Below are 9,710 nucleotides of genomic sequence, written 5' to 3'. Positions count from 1 at the left end.
CCATATAATTAAAATATTGTTAAATATGTATGACTGATATACAATTATTTTAAATTTTCTTCTCTTCGCTTTTCTATAATAAACACATATACGTACCTTTTTACATTAAGAAAATATATTTGTTGTTTACCATGTCGTAACACGAGACTCAGAACTAATTTTAGAAGGAATTTTTATTTAGAAGAAACTTTACCATTCTGTCCTCTTCATTTTTCAAATGGGGAAAAAGGCCCAGTGAGGATAAGTGACTTGCCTGCCCAAAATCTGATAGTTGACTCCCTATGGCCATAATTATATTATTCATACTTATGTTTATTTTTTCTAATTATGAAAGTTAATGCATTTTCATTAAAAATAATCTGAAAAATAATGAAAGCTATAGGAAAGAAAATGAAAATCACATATATGCTTATAAACCAAAAATAACCATTGATTTGGGGGATTTTTTGTTTCCTTTCTAAAAATTTTCACTACAAAAATAATACATTTTCAATGTAGAAAAACTTTAAAAATATAAAGATAAAAATTAAGGAAGAAAGACAAAAATTTTAACACTCAATCACATAATTGGTGATACTGGAATTGTTTCTTTAGACTTAGTTCCTAAAGCCAGTTTGGGGTCAACAGACTAGTTCTATGATGGTGTTTTTATGTAGTAAACCCTGGTTGATTCTTTAACTTGTGATTATTTTTATATAAAAGATCTATTACTGAAAATTTTATTTTACAATTGTTTAATGAAAGACAAAGGACTAAAAAAAGGTGAACAAAGAAAATACTCCAGTTCTATTTAGGGACAGATTTAGTGAATGTAAACATAATCCACAAACACAAGCCCAATTGCAAGCTGCATAACACAAATTTTCTTAAGATTACCCAATATGTTTATTCATGTAATTCTTGTATTTACCAATACTTTTACAGGGTAACCTATACAGTTGCCAACTGGCATTAATTACAGAAAAAAAATGAATTATGAGCAAATATATTTATAAAAACAAGCAAATCAAACTCATAAATTACTGAACCATCATTAACTCAATCAGCAAGACATTTGAAAATATTCATTTTTATCTGACCCTTTTAAAATTTCTACCTTCTACATATTTTATAATGTACATAAATGTATTAGTACAATAACAGGAATACCATTTATAAATAAATGTGATTCAGAATGTGTGCTCAAAATTTACTTGTAAGGGTGACAATAAAATTTGGAGATCACTGCCCAGAATCCAGGGCCTAGCTGACAAAACTGTCTCCTAATGCAATTTCAAAGATCCGAAGATTAGAAGAAGAAAGTAAAAATGACCAATTATCTAAAACTTCATATGAAATATTTTAGGAATCAAGTAAGTTCTAGTATGAAACATTATTAAATAATCTGCTTAAATTTCCAGATTGTGGGACTTCCCTGGTGGTGCAGTGGTTAAGAATCTGCCTGCTAATGCAGGGGACACGGGATTCAATCCCCGGTCCGGGAAGATCCCACATGCCTTGGAGCAACTAAGCCCGTGCGCCACAACTACTGAGCCTGCACTCTAGAGCCCGCGAGCCGCAACTACTGAAGCCCGCACTCCTAGAGCCCATGCTCCACAACAAGAGAAGCCACGGCAATGAGAAGCCCACACACCACAACGAAGAGCAGCCCCCGCTCGCCACAACTAGAGCAAGCCCATGTGAAGCAACGAAGACACAACACAGCCAAAAATAAATAAATAAATAAATAATTTTAAAAATCCAGGTTTTATCAATGGCTTAAGAAATGTGAACACTAGCAATCTGTTACCATTATATAATTTTAGACCTCAAAACATTTCATAATTGTCATATTTCACATAAACCCTATAAGACAGGCCAATGGTATTTTCATTTCATGGTCAGAAAAATTAAGCAAAGAGAGAATAAATGTGTTGTCCCAGATCACTGGATTGGTACATGTACCTTTTAGAAGTTTTCCGAAGTGCATATAAACAACTACCACCTTAAAAATGAATTTGACTTTGCTGTACACCTGAAACTAACACAGCATGATTCAACTATACTCCAATATAAAATAAAAATTAAATTTTTAAAAAATGAATTTGAGTGCAGTCTAATGAACCATTTAGCTTTCTTTCAAAACTCACTTTCTCTTTAAAACAATAGTAATTTGATCCCCGCACAAAGCCTATTGTATAGAGTGCATGAATAGTCATATACAGTGTGAATTCTGGAATATAAAAAAGCAAGGAATTCAGATGACTTGACAAAATCCTGAAGCTGGTTAAGCTGTGGTTTGGCATCCCTCCCACCTTCCTTCTGGTGCTCCTACTCCTATCTCCGAAAGGTACCTTACATCTTCCCAAAGTTCCTCACCCCAGACACCTACTCAAAGTTTCTTTCCCTTGCTTGATCTAGCCCAGTCAGGATAACTGATTTCAGCCAACTGACACAACCAACATTTGACTTAATCATTAACATTACCAAAAAGGCCCTTGACTTTTCTGTATGTCAACAACCCCTTGAGAGGGTCCATAAAAGTTAAGGACCCTCTCCCCAGAAAAATCATATAGGCCCACACAGTATTTTTCAAACTATTTCAAGATTCAGGATCACACAGCCAAAATATATCCATGAACCCCAGAACTATAAAACCCAGGTTAAAAAACCCTGCACTTAACCTATAAATATCATAAAACTTCAAAATCCTTCAAAAGAGATTATAAACTTTAAAGATTATAAACTCAAATATACGATACTATATATACTCAAATACATGAACTCTAATTGTTAAAATTTAAGTCATCTCCCAAAGTTTTTAATGTTGTAATTCCCATGAGAGAAGGAGAGTAACAGGACCTATTTCTAAGCACGGGTCATCTATTAAATTGTGTTTTAAGGCCCTACCCCTATATTCAATAAGACTCCAGAAATCTATTGTGTTTATCATGATTCATGGCAAAACAATACATACATATACACACATAAACACATTCAGAAAATTTACTTTATTTCTTAATTGCCAAATCCAGTTTTTATCCCAGTGAGCTCCGTAGTATTTCACATTGCTAAATCCTGTTAAAATTCCATTAATCCCTATCCTCAGCTTCTTCAACTCTATACCATTTATCTTATCTCTTCAGCCATTGTTTTTCAACTTCCTTCACAGGCCTCTCTTCTTCCACTTGACCTTCAGATATAGATGCTACCCAAGGTTGCCTTAGTTGTTTCCTCACTCTTGATATTATACTATTTTGCAGTTTCTATATGACATTATGCCAATGAATACAAACCTCCTAATAGATCCCCTCTTCCCCTTGAACTCCAGTCCAAGTCTTCAGGTACCTAACCTATTTTGACATATCTTGATTCCCACACCTAGCATCATACCCTATTACCTTCCTCCTCAAATTCTGTTCTCCCTATACATTCCCTACCTTATTAAAGGCATCATCATCCTCATCCATTAACCAACTATAATCTTTAACTCCCCCATGCTCTTCCCAATCAGGCCACAACCTCATCAGCTTCATTTTCCTCTACTCCCCAAGTACAGCAAAATCTGCTTGCTTTCTAAAATCAGACTATCATTCCCTTCATCTAGCCTCTTCTTTTTCATCAGTAAAACAGCTACTCATCCTTCAAAGTCCTACTTAAGCAACCACTACATGAAAAGTCTTCCTTAACCTCACTTACTCTCCCTGTATCACTCACCCCTTCCCCCAGAATTCCCTCCCTCCTTCTATAATCCCACACCACTCTTTCTTTATTTTAGTTCTCAACAAACTGTATTATAGTTAGTTGCACCCTTATCTTTCTCCGCTATAGACAAAGCCCACGGTTTATTTGTTACTCTTGCACCTAGAACATGACTGGAATATAGTATGTCTTTAATCAGTGTCTGGTGAATAAATGGCAAAACTCCAGAGTGAGGACACACTTAAGGTTACTTCTCAGTGGAGGGTACGCCTCATCCTCTTTTGAACATAAAACTAATTAAGTCCCCTAGTCTCTAGCTCCCCATTTCTAGTCCACTGCTTAGTTTTAAGCAATGTTTCATGGGAACATTTCCTCACTTCCTCTTGTTCTTTGTAGGTTTAGCTGCCAGCCTAACCATATTAGCATTCAGTGGCAGCAACAAAACAGACTCTCCAAGTTCTAAAAAGTAGACTTTACAACTACCAACAGTAAAATATAAGCTCTTTTTTTAAAATGGTCTAAATATTTACGCATACATAGTTCATTCTTCATGATTCTGAGAAAGGCTTGTCATAGTTTATCCAACAGGCACCATTTAAGAGTTCTGAAGAAAACGTCCACCTAAACTGTCAGCCAAACTTTTCACATTCGTAACCACAGAAATCAGCATACATGAACTAATCTAAATACTGTGCTTATATACTAAACAATACACTACAAATGGCAGACACTGTATATCACCAAACTGATGACCCAAACGAAAGTAGCTCTTTTAGCTTCTTTTAAAAATACTACATCTCCAAAATTCCAGCGATCATCCCAATCTGTAAAACTAGATTCTTTTACCAGTATCATCTACCCTTTCCCCCTCTCCTCCTCACCAACTCTCCCCCAACACACACACACACACACCCCTCCCTTACTAGACATGGCTTCCTCAGAAATTATCTGATGGCTCGGGAGCAGTTTGATAACGAAGGCTACCAAGTCTGGAATTCTGGAGAAGATTCCTATGGTCGGTTTATTATCTAAGTGACTGCTGCTGATGATACAATACAGATTGACCTCAAGGATCACACATGTGGTAGGCCTGCCTTAACCACCCCCTAGTTTTGCTTTGGTTGTTTTTGTTTTGGGGGAGGGGATCCTTTTAAAAATACACTAGAATATCTCTATGAAGTTGTATTTCTGATTTTTCTTCAGTTCATATAAATGTTCACATTTTAGGACTAAAGACCACATGATGAAATCTTTTTGAAGCTTCAGTTACTAAACTGCACTGAGTGGGGTTGAAATCATTTTAGCCTAATTATGAAATGCACTGCAGAAAAAATATATATATTCCAAGGTATATATAATCCACTTATTTTCCTTGAGCAATCAAAAATTCTGTTTATTTTCTAAGTTTTGTCCTCATTACATCAAAATAACTTCAGACAAAGCATTCTTGTTGCTCCAGGATTAAAAGTTTCCAATAGCTCAATGTGGTTATAATCTTCTGGAAACACCTGAAATTGATTTGTTTCACCTCCTTTACTTTTTCTCTTCCAGCCTGTTCTCCTTAGTAAAATATTGATGGATAAAAGCACTAGCTGAAAAGCCAAGAAAGTGGATAATCCACTCCCTAGTTAATAAGGAAGGAACTATATGATACATGATGCTCAAAATTTAACATGTATCCAGAGCCTAAAAAAATACTGATTGGACTTGGTCTAAATAAAATGTTTCTAAAATAAACTTAACAAGTGGGTTTCTTTGTCATTGCTGTTTTACTAAGCATTCATGGAAAATTATATTTGGGTAAGCTCAGGCTGAAAACACTAGCTTTAGCTCTCAAGGAAAACATGAAAGAACAGAGAGAATTTCCTTCAGTATAAAACATTTTCTTAAATGTTTTTTACAAAACCAAAGATTGATATTTACCTGTAAGACTGATTTTCCAAATACTATTTATATATGTATTATTAAGCATCACACATAGATATACATAAACGTCTAAATTCAAATATCGAATTTCCTGGATTAATTACAGCCCCAGAGAGAGTAATGCCAAAACTTTTGAGGTTAGAGCAGACACTTCTGAGACTCAACAACCCACAGAGCTCCCCTTTACCCTCCAACTTTTCAGAGTGGCACTGAGTAGATGAACAAGCCCACTGCAGCGTGAAGGACTGGGCTTGCCTAAAGATATCTGACAGAAGCTGAACCTATGCAATAACTTCCTGTTCTCCAGAGACTGGAGGGTGTGCTTCTAAAGGCTGACAGTTTACAGAACTTCCAGAAACCAAAAAATCAGCATACCTCTTCAAATATTTGTGAAAAAATTTTAATTTCAATAATACTGTTCATTATTATTATTCCCCAACAAACATTTACTGAATGCCTTATTACATATACAGAAAGAGGTATAAAAAATTTAACCCCAGGGGCTTCCCTGGTGGCGCAGTGGTTGAGAGTTCGCCTGCCGATGCAGGGGACACGGGTTCGTGCCCCGGGCTGGGAAGATCCCACAAGCCGCGGAGCGGCTGGGCCCGTAAGCCATGGCCGCTGAGCCTGCGCGTCCGGAGCCCGTGCTCCACAACGGGAGAGGCCACAACAGTGAGAGGCCCACGTACCGGGAAAAAAAAAAAAATTAACCCCAGACTACAAGGAGCTTAAATTTCCCTTAAAAGTCACCATTTTCTATCATTTCACATAAAATACTTCTTCAAGTAAGTCTGCTTGAACCTATGATGTATAGGCAATGCAAACTCAGATATTTAAATCATGGGAAGTCGGTCTTTAGCGCCCTAAAAAATTAGAGATGGATACATAATTGTGACTTAATAAAACCAAAAAACCGTACAGTTTTGGGTTCCATTGGAGTATACATGAATTGGGAGGGAAACCTGAAATCCTTTCTTTAATTCCCTCTATATCTGGACAAGGGCCCTCGTTATCTCCTACTCCTATAATTACTTCCCTAAATCTGCTGAATTTCCTTAAAACCTGGTAAGAAAACTCCTGTCTTGGGGATAAGAAACCTTTTTTTTTCCCCCCTAAATGAGAATATACCAAGACTCCCAAGCAAAAAGTAATTTTCCTCATGTATACTGAGTTTGAGATGGGGTGGGGGGAGGAGGAAGGCAGGCAGATGAAATCAAAGGACCTCAAATAAAGATGAACCAAAAGATAGTAAACAGTAATTCTTATTCTGATGGACCTTGTTGAAAGCCACATCTAACTCCTGTCAAAAAAAAAAGCCCCACAAAAAAGTCTGCACACAATTCTGGACCCAAGTTAAGAATAGTTATACTACATTACATTTACATTTGATAATTGTATGTTTGCCTTTGCACTCATAAAATAAGGAAATTACACTCGGATGCACAGGTGGAGCTAGTCATATTTTCACTACCTATGGAATAACACATCAAGAACCTTCAAACACAATTCTAGGGAGTCAGGCCACTACTGAATTAAGGGAAGGAAAAAACCCCAGCATCTCCAAAGTCGCCCCTCCCCTGAGTGAGGAACAACTCAATAACTTACTGTTCAAGACCAAAGGAAAAGGAAATTTTTTAAAGGCTGGGCGAAGGTGAAATGGGGAAAGGATCACTGTGAGCTGTGACAGCAGATGATGCCCTCGACAAAAGGTGTAAGATGTGCATACCCATTCTCCCGCAGAGCTGACAGTCTCACTCACACTACCTTTCACCTTAAGAGTTTCCAATACATTGTCTCTACACACTTAAGAAAATGTGAATTTTGCTCTGACCACAGAAAGAATTAAGCACAAGTGACATCAGCTGTAAAGTAAGCAATTAATATATGCTAATCTAATGTTTAAGAAGGGATGGATACCAGGCAACAGCTCCTCCAACTGGCTGGATATCATTTGAAGCCCTAAAAATATTAAGATTTTTAAACAACTTCAAGTTCTGATGGGCACAGTCAAATAGACTATCGAAACTTCAGGACGTACAGCAACGACACAACAGGTGAGAGAGGTGGTGGACATCATCGCCCAGTTAAGTGGATCACATGCAAAGGGCAAACCCTTGAGTTCCCCGAAAGGCTGGGGATGTGGGCTAATACCCATGCACAAGGCCATCCAGAGCCCCTGTCGTTCCAGTGGCAAAGGTTCAGTTCCTTCCCGAGGTCGTGCCACTCCCCCTGTCCCTCACACAGGGGACCACCACCCCAAGCACAGGAAGAACCGAGCCCCCTCCACGGGCAGCATCTCTGCTAGGGAAGAAAACACAATGTCGCTCCTTATTTCTGCGTACAAAAGGACTTTGCGCCCTCCTCCTCGAACTGCCGCCGCTGCCGCCTCCTAACTTGCAAGAAGGTGGGCAACGCGCCATATTCCAGCGTCCCTCAGTCTACCTGGGTAACAAGCCCACGCCACCCCGGCGGGAGGGAAGCTTCGGAGGTTGCCCGAAGAGCCAGCCTCCTCTCCCGCAGGAGACAGCAGCTCCCGCGCCCCGGCCCAGCCCGCCGCGCCGCGCCGCCCGCGGACCAGACCCGGGAAGGGCCAAGGAGGCGAGCTGGGAGCCGCGGCCCCCGTCCCGCGCAGCCCGCCCACCTCCCGCTCCCAGGCCGGCGCGCTCTCCCGGGCCTCCTGCTCCCGAAGCCGCGGGAAGGCCGGGCCCGGGCCCCGGGTTCCACGGCGGCGAGGAGGCCGCGGCCCCGAGAGCCTCAGGCGGCGGGGGAGGCCGGAACCCTGGGGCTCTCGGGAGGGCAGAGCCTCCCTCCCGAGCCCGCCAGGACGCCTGGGGCCTAGTGAGGCCTGTGCATCCTCGGGGTGGCGGTTTGACTGGGCCGGGCCGGGGCCCCCCGCCCGAGGCGGGCCGAATCCGGCAGGGGCCCAGGCCTGGAGCCGGGGGCGGCAGGGTGCCGGCTGCGGGGCGGGCCGGCCGGCCGGCAGGCGGGCGGCGTGTTGCGGCTGCGCCGGGGCTGAAATAGCTGGAGATTGCGCGGTAGGGCACTCACCTCAGAGCGGCTGCGCTACCGTGGGCCTGCGCCGTGGAGACTGCGACCGCGCCGGCTCCTCGCAGCCTCCTGCCACCAGCGGCAATGGCGAGCGCTGCCGCCTAAGCCGCCGCCGCCGCCGCCGCCGCCGCCGAGGAGGGGGAGGGGAGGGAGAGGAGGCACGCACGCTACGCACGGGCTCGGCTTCCCCGCCCGGCCGCCGCCATGATGGGGAGGTCGGCACTGTCTCGGCGGGGCATCTCGGAGGGTGTTTGGGCTCGGACCCCGGCCGTCCCCCGAGGTCTCACCGCGTTCACATTTCCCTGTAGAGGTTTGGATGGAGCCGGAATCACGAAAGCAACTGTATTAGGGAAATGTGCACGCCCCGGGGAAGTAACGCAGGCGACCCAAGATGGTTGCTAATCTGTAAATAGTCACATTTCTCGCCCCCCAGCCCCGGGAAATAGGACCTCCTGAGCGTGCTTCGATAATCGGAGAGGGGCTTCCCCTCCTCTTCCTCCGCGCTGACTTGCCAGTCGCTCCCTCACCCTTTCTTTGAAATCACCTTTGCTTCCCTATTTCAAACCCTGCCCAAGTATTTAAAAGCTAAAGTTTTTGTACAAAGCAATATATAAATGTTTTCGCTCATTCATTCGTTTGGCAGACATTTCCAGAGGGCCCATTCGGTGCCAAGTATTCTTCTGGGCGCGCTGGAGATGTACCTGTTAGGAAAAGGAAGTCCTTACTCTCATGAGCGATGAGTGGAGGGAGTCAGAAGCAATAGGGACCCCCCCAAGCAAGTGCCTGAGAAGTAGGGAGGGGTGGAGACTAGAAAAACTACTGTTAGAGACACAGGAGAGGTAGTTTTTGTTGTTCTTTGTTTTTTAAATTGTGATCTGGAGAGTACCTGCATCAGAGTCATTCAGACTGATTATTTAAATCCTGGAGTCCAAATGGTCTCTCCAGGATCTTGGCTTCTTAGCCCAGGAACGCGCATTTCTAACACCCCCCCCCCGTCCCACCCCACCCCCAAATACACACATTCTCCTGGGGATTGTCATACATACCCTAGTTTA

The 9,710-nt window shown here is 42.3% G+C and overlaps 1 protein-coding gene across 3 annotated transcripts in view; it reads right to left on the bottom strand.

Annotated features, from left to right (window-relative positions):
- Positions 1-8,770, bottom strand: part of NRF1 (nuclear respiratory factor 1) — a 136,230-nt gene extending 127,460 nt beyond the window's left edge. For all 3 annotated transcript variants that reach the window (XM_060020873.1, XM_060020874.1, XM_060020876.1), the window contains exon 1: positions 8,656-8,770. The gene's annotated coding sequence lies outside the window, so the exon portion shown is untranslated. The remainder of the gene's footprint in view (positions 1-8,655) is intronic.
- Between the last annotated feature and the right edge of the window lie 940 nt (positions 8,771-9,710).

This window comes from Delphinus delphis, chromosome 9 (assembly GCF_949987515.2).
Source record: "Delphinus delphis chromosome 9, mDelDel1.2, whole genome shotgun sequence".
Classification (NCBI taxonomy): Eukaryota; Metazoa; Chordata; class Mammalia; order Artiodactyla; family Delphinidae; genus Delphinus; species Delphinus delphis.
Note: the sequence above shows the minus strand (reverse complement) of the source record. Positions and strands in the feature narration are given on the sequence as shown.